Source organism: Eptatretus burgeri, chromosome 2 (genome assembly GCF_056783735.1).
Source record: "Eptatretus burgeri isolate ZD-2024b chromosome 2, Ebu_testis_v1, whole genome shotgun sequence".
NCBI lineage: Eukaryota > Metazoa > Chordata > Myxini > Myxiniformes > Myxinidae > Eptatretus > Eptatretus burgeri.
This window is the reverse complement of record NC_140962.1, coordinates 129,465-139,709: the sequence shown is the minus strand read 5'-3', so window position 1 is coordinate 139,709 and position 10,245 is coordinate 129,465.

Here is a 10,245-nt window from a genome sequence, read left to right as displayed (position 1 = left end):
AAAAGTTGACATTTTCCTTTGTGTGCAGTGTGAATTCGTTTCCATTTTTCCCTTTTCTTCAGATTGAGTAATCGTAACCATGGCTGATACAAGCAATGACAACATTAAACAACGGATTGTTGTTGCCAGTGTTGGGATTACCACTCAGACTGGCCACCTCGAAGCCCAGACCTGTTGACATGTGATAATTCCCTTTGGGGTTTCAGAAAGAGATCGTTGCACAGCAGCTACCAAACCACTGATGACCTCAAACAAGCAGAGAGAGTTCCTTTTAATGGCATCACCCCAAATGCTTCAGAACATGTCCTACCCGGGACATTGCGGAAAATGATTCTCTGTAATGACAATGATGGAGCACAAACGGATCCACCAGACACTTAAGGCTTGTGTCGTGCATTGTTATATGTGTAATGAAGTAAAAGAATACTGGAAATGTACTATGTGGTATAACTTGTAGAATGCTTCAGTGTTGTCAGCTGATTTGATAAAAGGCAATGTCACCCTTTTTACAAGGGGTGTCAAGACATCGTGTCCACGCTGTAGTGGACGATGGGAGTATTGGCAGTTTAATGCCACCCCGAGTTGGTGCAACCACAATACAAATAAATCAGAAAGAATAACTTCCAAATGTGCGTTGAAGTCCCCGACAATGCACATAATCACCTCCAGCTCAACCATTCCCATCATATACCTGGTGTTGGCTTAATGGTTAGGGTGGTGGACAGTTTGGGTGAATTAATACCAGGTGGGGTTAACTCGGCCTGTCAACCTTCTGAGGTCGGAAAAATGAGTGCCAGCATGCTGATACACTGTCGAAGTGGCGATTATGCCCAATAACCAAGGATTGTGCACAATCCAGTATTGTGCCCAATAACCAAGGAGACTGCTTCTGCATCACCAACGCTCTGCACAGAGTATGGTCCCAATGGATGGATGGATTCCCATCATGTCCTCTAGAGCGATCTTCAACTCTTGCTTTTCCACCTCAATACTTCAATTTTGTGGCCCAGAAACTGACAAACACACATTTGCCTCTGTATCACCAACCATGCGATAACTACAATGATATACCGATAACAACCATACTATAAGAGCACAAATAACTTCCGAAAAAAGTATAAAGATCAATTCCAGCAAAAAAAAATTTAAAATAATCACTTCTGGTCAACAAAAAAGAGAAGAAAATCACACGCAGAAAAAGTTTTAAAATCACTTCCAGTGAAAAAACAAATGAAAAATAATCACTTCTGGTCAACAAAAAAGAGAAGAAAATCACACCCACAAAAAGTTTTACAATCACTTCAAGTAAAAAAGGAACATGAGATAATCACGTCTGACCACCAAAAAGAGGAAAAAATCACTTCCACAAAAAGTTTTACAATCACTTCCGGTGAAAAACAATGAAAAACAATCACTTCTGGTCACCAAAAAAGAGGAAAAATCACTTCCACAAAAAGTTTTACAATCACTTCCAGTGATAAACAATGAAAATAATCACTTATTATATCACCAAAAAAGAGGGAAAAAAAATCACTTCCAGAAAAAAAGTTTTAAAATCACTTCCGGTGAAAATCAATGAAAAACAATCACATCTGGTCACCAGAAAAGAGGAAAATATCACTTCCAGAAAAAGTTTTAAAAACACTTCCGGTGAAAAACAATGAAAAATAATCACGTCTGGTCACCAAAAAGAGGAAAAAATCACTTCCAGAAAACGTTTTAAAATCACTTCCAGTGAAAATCAATGAAAAACAGTCACTTATGGTCACCAAGAATGAGGAAAAATCACTTCCACAAAAATTTTACAATCACTTCCGGTGAAAAACAATGAAAAATACTCACATCTGGTCACCAAAAAGAGGAAAAAATCACTTCCAGAAAAAGTTTTAAAATCACTTCCAGTGAAAATCAATGAAAAACAGTCACTTATGGTCACCAAGAATGAGGAACAATCACTTCCACAAAAATTTTACAATCACTTCCGGTGAAAAACAATGAAAAATACTCACGTCTGGTCACCAAAAAGAGGAAAAAATCACTTCCAGAAAAAGTTTTAAAATCACTTCCAGTGAAAATCAATGAAAAACAATCACTAATGGTCACCAAGAATGAGGAAAAAATCACTTCCACAAAAAGTTTTTAAATCACTTCCGCTGAAAAACAATGAAAATAATCACTTCTTGTCACGAAAAAGAGGAAAAAAATCACTTCCAGAAAAAGTATTAAAATCACTTCCAGTGAAAATCAATGAAAAACAATCACTTCTGGTCACCAAAAAAGAGGAAAAAATAACTTCCAGAAAAAGCTTTACAATCACTTCCAGTGAAAAACAATGAAGAACAATCACTTCTGGTCACCAAAAAAGAAGAAAACATAATTTCCAGAAACGGTTTTAAAATTAGTTCCAGTGAAAAAGCAATGAAGAACAATCACTTCTGGTCACCAAAAAAGAGGAAAAATCACTTCCACAAAAAGTTTTACAATCACTTCCAGTGATAAACAATGAAAATAATCACTTATTATCACCAAAAAAGAGGGAAAAAAATCACTTCCAGAAAAAGTTTTAAAATCACTTCCGGTGAAAATCAATGAAAAACAATCACATCTGGTCACCAGAAAAGAGGAACATATCACTTCCAGAAAAAGTTTTAAAAACACTTCCAGTGAAAATCAATGAAAAACAATCATTTCTTGTCACCAAAAAAGAGGAAAAATCACTTCCACAAAAAGTTTTACAATCACTTCAAGTGATAAACAATGAAAAGAATCACTTATTGTCACCAAAAAAAGAGGAAAAAAAATCACTTCCAGAAAAAGTTTTAAAGTCACTTACGGTGAAAATCAATAAAAAACAATCACTTCTGGTAACCAAAAAAGAAGAAAACATCATTTCCAGAAAAGGTTTTAAAATCACTTCTGGTGAAAAACAATGAAAAATACTCACGTCTGGTCACCAAAAAGAGGAAAAAATCACTTCCAGAAAAAGTTTTAAAATCACGTCCTGTGAAAATCAATGAAAAACAATCACTTATGGTCACCAAGAATGAGGAAAAAATCACTTCCACAAAAATTTTACAATCACTTCCGGTGAAAAACAATGAAAAATACTCACGTCTGGTCACCAAAAAGAGGAAAAAATCACTTCCAGAAAAAGTTTTAAAATCACTTCCAGTGAAAATCAATGAAAAACAGTCACTTATGGTCACCAAGAATGAGGAAAAATCACTTCCACAAAAATTTTACAATCACTTCCGGTGAAAAACAATGAAAAATACTCACTTCTGGTCACCAAAAAGAGGAAAAAATCACTTCCAGAAAAAAGTTTTAAAATCACTTCCAGTGAAAATCAATGAAAAACAGTCACTTATGGTCACCAAGAATGAGGAAAAATCACTTCCACAAAAATTTTACAATCACTTCTGGTGAAAAACAATGAAAAATACTCACGTCTGGTCACCAAAAAGAGGAAAAAATCACTTCCAGAAAAAGTTTTAAAATCACTTCCAGTGAAAATCAATGAAAAACAATCACTAATGGTCACCAAGAATGAGGAGAAAATCACTTCCACAAAAAGTTTTTAAATCACTTCCGCTGAAAAACAATGAAAATAATCACTTCTTGTCACCAAAAAGAGGAAAAAATCACTTCCAGAAAAAGTATTAAAATCACTTCCAGTGAAAAAGCAATGAAAAACAATCACTTCTGGTCACCAAAAAAGAGGAAAAAAATCACTTCCAAAAAAAGTTTTACAATCACTTCCGGTGAAAAGGCAATGAAAAACAATCACTTCTGGTCAACAACAAGAGGAAAAAAATCACTTCCAGAAAAAGTTTTAAAAATACTGCCGGTGAAAAAGCAATGAAAAACAATCACTTCTGGTCAACAAAAAGAGGAAAAAAATCACTTCCAGAAAAAGTTTTTAAATCACTTCCGCTGAAAAACAATGAAAATAATCACATATTGTCACCAAAAAAAGAGGAAAAAAATCACTTCCAGAAAAAGTTTTAAAATCACTTCCGGTGAAAAACAATGAAAAATAATCACGTCTGGTCATCAAAAAGAGGAAAAAATCACTTCCAGAAAAAGTTTTAAAATCACTTCCGGTGAAAATCAATGAAAAACAATCACTAATGGTCACCAAGAATGAGGAAAAAATCACTTCCACAAAAATTTTACAATCACTTCCGGTTTAAAAAGAAATCACTTCTGGTCACCAAAAAAGAGGAAAAAATCACTTCCAGAAAAACTTTTAAAACATTTCTGGTGAAAAACAATGAAAAATACTCACTTCTGGTCACCAAAAAGAGGAAAAATCACGACCAAAAAAGTTTTACAATAACTTCCAGTGATAAACAATGAAAAACAATCACTTCTTGTCACCAAAAAAAAGGAAAATATCCCTTCCAGAAAAAGTTTTAAAATCACTTCTGGTGAAAAACAATAACTTCTGGTCACCAAAAAGGAGGAAAAAAATTCACCTCCAGAAAAAGTTTTAATATCACTTCCGGTGAAAAACAATGAAAAACAACCACTTCTGTCACCAAAAAAAGGGGAAGAAATCACTTCCAGAAAAAGTTTTTAAATCACTTCCGGTGAGAAACAATGAAAAATAATCACTTCCGGTCACCAAAAAAGGAAAAAATCTTTTCCAGAAAAGGTTTTAAAATTACTTACAGTGAAAAAGCAATGAAAAACAATCACTTCTTGTCACCAAAAAGAGGAAAAAATCACTTCCAGAAAAAGTTTTACAATCTCTTCCTGTGAAAAATAATGAAAAACAATCACTTCAGGTCACCAAAAAAGAGGAAAAAAACACTTCCAAAAAAGTTTTACAATCACTTCGGGTGAAAAGGCAATGAAAAACAATCACTTCTGGTCAACAACAAGAGGAAAAAATCACTTCAAGAAAAAGTTTTAAAAACACTTCCGGTGAAAAAGCAATGAAAAACAATCACTTCTGGTCACCAAAAAAAGAGGAAAAAATCACTTCCACAAAAAGGTTTACCATCACTTCTGGTGAAAAAGCAATGAAAAACAATCACTTCTGGTCAACAAAAAGAGGAAAAAAATCACTTCCAGAAAAAGTTTTTAAATCACTTCTGCTGAAAAACAATGAAAATAATCACTTATTGTCACCAAAAAAGAGGAAAAAAAATCACTTCCAGAAAAAGTTTTAAAATCACTTCCGGTGAAAAACAATGAAAAATAATCACGTCTGGTCACCAAAAAGAGGAAAAAAATCACTTCCAGAAAAAGTTTTAAAATCACTTCCAGTGAAAAATCAATGAAAAACAATCATTTCTGGTCACCAAAAAAGAGGAAAAATCACTTCCACAAAAAGTTTTAAAATCACTTCCGGTGAAAATCAATGAAAAACAATCACTTCTGGTCACCAAAAAAGAGGAAAAAATCACTTCCAGAAAAGTATTAAAATCACTTCCGGTGAAAATCAATGAAAAACAATCACTTCCGGTTACCAAAAAAAAAGAGTAAAAAATCACGACCAAAAAGTTTTACAATCACTTCCAGTGATAAACAATGAAAATAATCACTTCTTGTCACGAAAAAGAGGAAAAAAATCACTTCCAGAAAAAGTATTAAAATCACTTCCAGTGAAAATCAATGAAAAACAATCACTTCTGGTCACCAAAAACAGGAAAAAATAACTTCCAGAAAAAGCTTTACAATCACTTCCAGTGAAAAACAATGAAGAACAATCACTTCTGGTCACCAAAAAAGAAGAAAACATAATTTCCAGAAACGGTTTTAAAATTAGTTCCAGTGAAAAAGCAATGAAGAACAATCACTTCTGGTCACCAAAAAAGAGGAAAAATCACTTCCACAAAAAGTTTTACAATCACTTCCAGTGATAAACAATGAAAATAATCACTTATTATCACCAAAAAAGAGGGAAAAAAATCACTTCCAGAAAAAGTTTTAAAATCACTTCCGGTGAAAATCAATGAAAAACAATCACATCTGGTCACCAGAAAAGAGGAACATATCACTTCCAGAAAAAGTTTTAAAAACACTTCCAGTGAAAATCAATGAAAAACAATCATTTCTTGTCACCAAAAAAGAGGAAAAATCACTTCCACAAAAAGTTTTACAATCACTTCAAGTGATAAACAATGAAAAGAATCACTTATTGTCACCAAAAAAAGAGGAAAAAAAATCACTTCCAGAAAAAGTTTTAAAGTCACTTACGGTGAAAATCAATAAAAAACAATCACTTCTGGTAACCAAAAAAGAAGAAAACATCATTTCCAGAAAAGGTTTTAAAATCACTTCTGGTGAAAAACAATGAAAAATACTCACGTCTGGTCACCAAAAAGAGGAAAAAATCACTTCCAGAAAAAGTTTTAAAATCACGTCCTGTGAAAATCAATGAAAAACAATCACTTATGGTCACCAAGAATGAGGAAAAAATCACTTCCACAAAAATTTTACAATCACTTCCGGTGAAAAACAATGAAAAATACTCACGTCTGGTCACCAAAAAGAGGAAAAAATCACTTCCAGAAAAAGTTTTAAAATCACTTCCAGTGAAAATCAATGAAAAACAGTCACTTATGGTCACCAAGAATGAGGAAAAATCACTTCCACAAAAATTTTACAATCACTTCCGGTGAAAAACAATGAAAAATACTCACTTCTGGTCACCAAAAAGAGGAAAAAATCACTTCCAGAAAAAAGTTTTAAAATCACTTCCAGTGAAAATCAATGAAAAACAGTCACTTATGGTCACCAAGAATGAGGAAAAATCACTTCCACAAAAATTTTACAATCACTTCTGGTGAAAAACAATGAAAAATACTCACGTCTGGTCACCAAAAAGAGGAAAAAATCACTTCCAGAAAAAGTTTTAAAATCACTTCCAGTGAAAATCAATGAAAAACAATCACTAATGGTCACCAAGAATGAGGAGAAAATCACTTCCACAAAAAGTTTTTAAATCACTTCCGCTGAAAAACAATGAAAATAATCACTTCTTGTCACCAAAAAAGAGGAAAAAAATCACTTCCAAAAAAAGTTTTACAATCACTTCCGGTGAAAAGGCAATGAAAAACAATCACTTCTGGTCAACAACAAGAGGAAAAAAATCACTTCCAGAAAAAGTTTTAAAAATACTGCCGGTGAAAAAGCAATGAAAAACAATCACTTCTGGTCAACAAAAAGAGGAAAAAAATCACTTCCAGAAAAAGTTTTTAAATCACTTCCGCTGAAAAACAATGAAAATAATCACATATTGTCACCAAAAAAAGAGGAAAAAAAATCACTTCCAGAAAAAGTTTTAAAATCACTTCCGGTGAAAAACAATGAAAAATAATCACGTCTGGTCATCAAAAAGAGGAAAAAATCACTTCCAGAAAAAGTTTTAAAATCACTTCCGGTGAAAATCAATGAAAAACAATCACTAATGGTCACCAAGAATGAGGAAAAAATCACTTCCACAAAAATTTTACAATCACTTCCGGTTTAAAAAGAAATCACTTCTGGTCACCAAAAAAGAGGAAAAAATCACTTCCAGAAAAACTTTTAAAACATTTCTGGTGAAAAACAATGAAAAATACTCACTTCTGGTCACCAAAAAGAGGAAAAATCACGACCAAAAAAGTTTTACAATAACTTCCAGTGATAAACAATGAAAAACAATCACTTCTTGTCACACAAAAAAAAAGGAAAAAATCACTTCCAGAAAAAGTTTTAAAATCACTTCCGGTGAAAATCAATGAAAACCAATCACTTCTGGTCACCAAAAAAAGAGGAAAAAATCACTTCCAGAAAAGTATTAAAATCACTTCCGGTGAAAATCAATGAAAAACAATCACTTCTGGTCACCAAAAAAAAGAGGAAAAAATCACTTCCAGAAAAAGTTTTAAAATCACTTCCGGTGAAAATCAATGAAAACCAATCACTTCTGGTCACCAAAAAAAGGAAAAAATCTTTTCCAGAAAAGGTTTTAAAATTACTTACAGTGAAAAAGCAATGAAAAACAATCACTTCTTGTCACCAAAAAGAGGAAAAAATCACTTCCAGAAAAAGTTTTACAATCTCTTCCTGTGAAAAATAATGAAAAACAATCACTTCAGGTCACCAAAAAAGAGGAAAAAAAACACTTCCAAAAAAAGTTTTACAATCACTTCGGGTGAAAAGGCAATGAAAAACAATCACTTCTGGTCAACAACAAGAGGAAAAAATCACTTCAAGAAAAAGTTTTAAAAACACTTCCGGTGAAAAAGCAATGAAAAACAATCACTTCTGGTCACCAAAAAAAGAGGAAAAAATCACTTCCACAAAAAGGTTTACCATCACTTCTGGTGAAAAAGCAATGAAAAACAATCACTTCTGGTCAACAAAAAGAGGAAAAAAATCACTTCCAGAAAAAGTTTTTAAATCACTTCTGCTGAAAAACAATGAAAATAATCACTTATTGTCACCAAAAAAGAGGAAAAATCACTTCAAGTAAAAGTTTTAAATGCACTTCTGGTGAAAAACAATGAAAAATAATCACATCTGGTCAACATAAGAGGAAAAAAAATCACTTCCAGAAAAAGTTTTAAAATCACTTCCAGTGAAAAATCAATGAAAAACAATCATTTCTGGTCACCAAAAAAGAGGAAAAATCACTTCCACAAAAAGTTTTAAAATCACTTCCGGTGAAAATCAATGAAAAACAATCACTTCTGGTCACCAAAAAAGAGGAAAAAATCACTTCCAGAAAAGTATTAAAATCACTTCCGGTGAAAATCAATGAAAAACAATCACTTCCGGTTACCAAAAAAAAAGAGTAAAAAATCACGACCAAAAAGTTTTACAATCACTTCCAGTGATAAACAATGAAAATAATCACTTCTTGTCACGAAAAAGAGGAAAAAAATCACTTCCAGAAAAAGTATTAAAATCACTTCCAGTGAAAATCAATGAAAAACAATCACTTCTGGTCACCAAAAACAGGAAAAAATAACTTCCAGAAAAAGCTTTACAATCACTTCCAGTGAAAAACAATGAAGAACAATCACTTCTGGTCACCAAAAAAGAAGAAAACATAATTTCCAGAAACGGTTTTAAAATTAGTTCCAGTGAAAAAGCAATGAAGAACAATCACTTCTGGTCACCAAAAAAGAGGAAAAATCACTTCCACAAAAAGTTTTACAATCACTTCCAGTGATAAACAATGAAAATAATCACTTATTATCACCAAAAAAGAGGGAAAAAAATCACTTCCAGAAAAAGTTTTAAAATCACTTCCGGTGAAAATCAATGAAAAACAATCACATCTGGTCACCAGAAAAGAGGAACATATCACTTCCAGAAAAAGTTTTAAAAACACTTCCAGTGAAAATCAATGAAAAACAATCATTTCTTGTCACCAAAAAAGAGGAAAAATCACTTCCACAAAAAGTTTTACAATCACTTCAAGTGATAAACAATGAAAAGAATCACTTATTGTCACCAAAAAAAGAGGAAAAAAAATCACTTCCAGAAAAAGTTTTAAAGTCACTTACGGTGAAAATCAATAAAAAACAATCACTTCTGGTAACCAAAAAAGAAGAAAACATCATTTCCAGAAAAGGTTTTAAAATCACTTCTGGTGAAAAACAATGAAAAATACTCACGTCTGGTCACCAAAAAGAGGAAAAAATCACTTCCAGAAAAAGTTTTAAAATCACGTCCTGTGAAAATCAATGAAAAACAATCACTTATGGTCACCAAGAATGAGGAAAAAATCACTTCCACAAAAATTTTACAATCACTTCCGGTGAAAAACAATGAAAAATACTCACGTCTGGTCACCAAAAAGAGGAAAAAATCACTTCCAGAAAAAGTTTTAAAATCACTTCCAGTGAAAATCAATGAAAAACAGTCACTTATGGTCACCAAGAATGAGGAAAAATCACTTCCACAAAAATTTTACAATCACTTCCGGTGAAAAACAATGAAAAATACTCACTTCTGGTCACCAAAAAGAGGAAAAATCACTTCCAGAAAAAAGTTTTAAAATCACTTCCAGTGAAAATCAATGAAAAACAGTCACTTATGGTCACCAAGAATGAGGAAAAATCACTTCCACAAAAATTTTACAATCACTTCTGGTGAAAAACAATGAAAAATACTCACGTCTGGTCACCAAAAAGAGGAAAAAATCACTTCCAGAAAAAGTTTTAAAATCACTTCCAGTGAAAATCAATGAAAAACAATCACTAATGGTCACCAAGAATGAGGAGAAAATCACTTCCACAA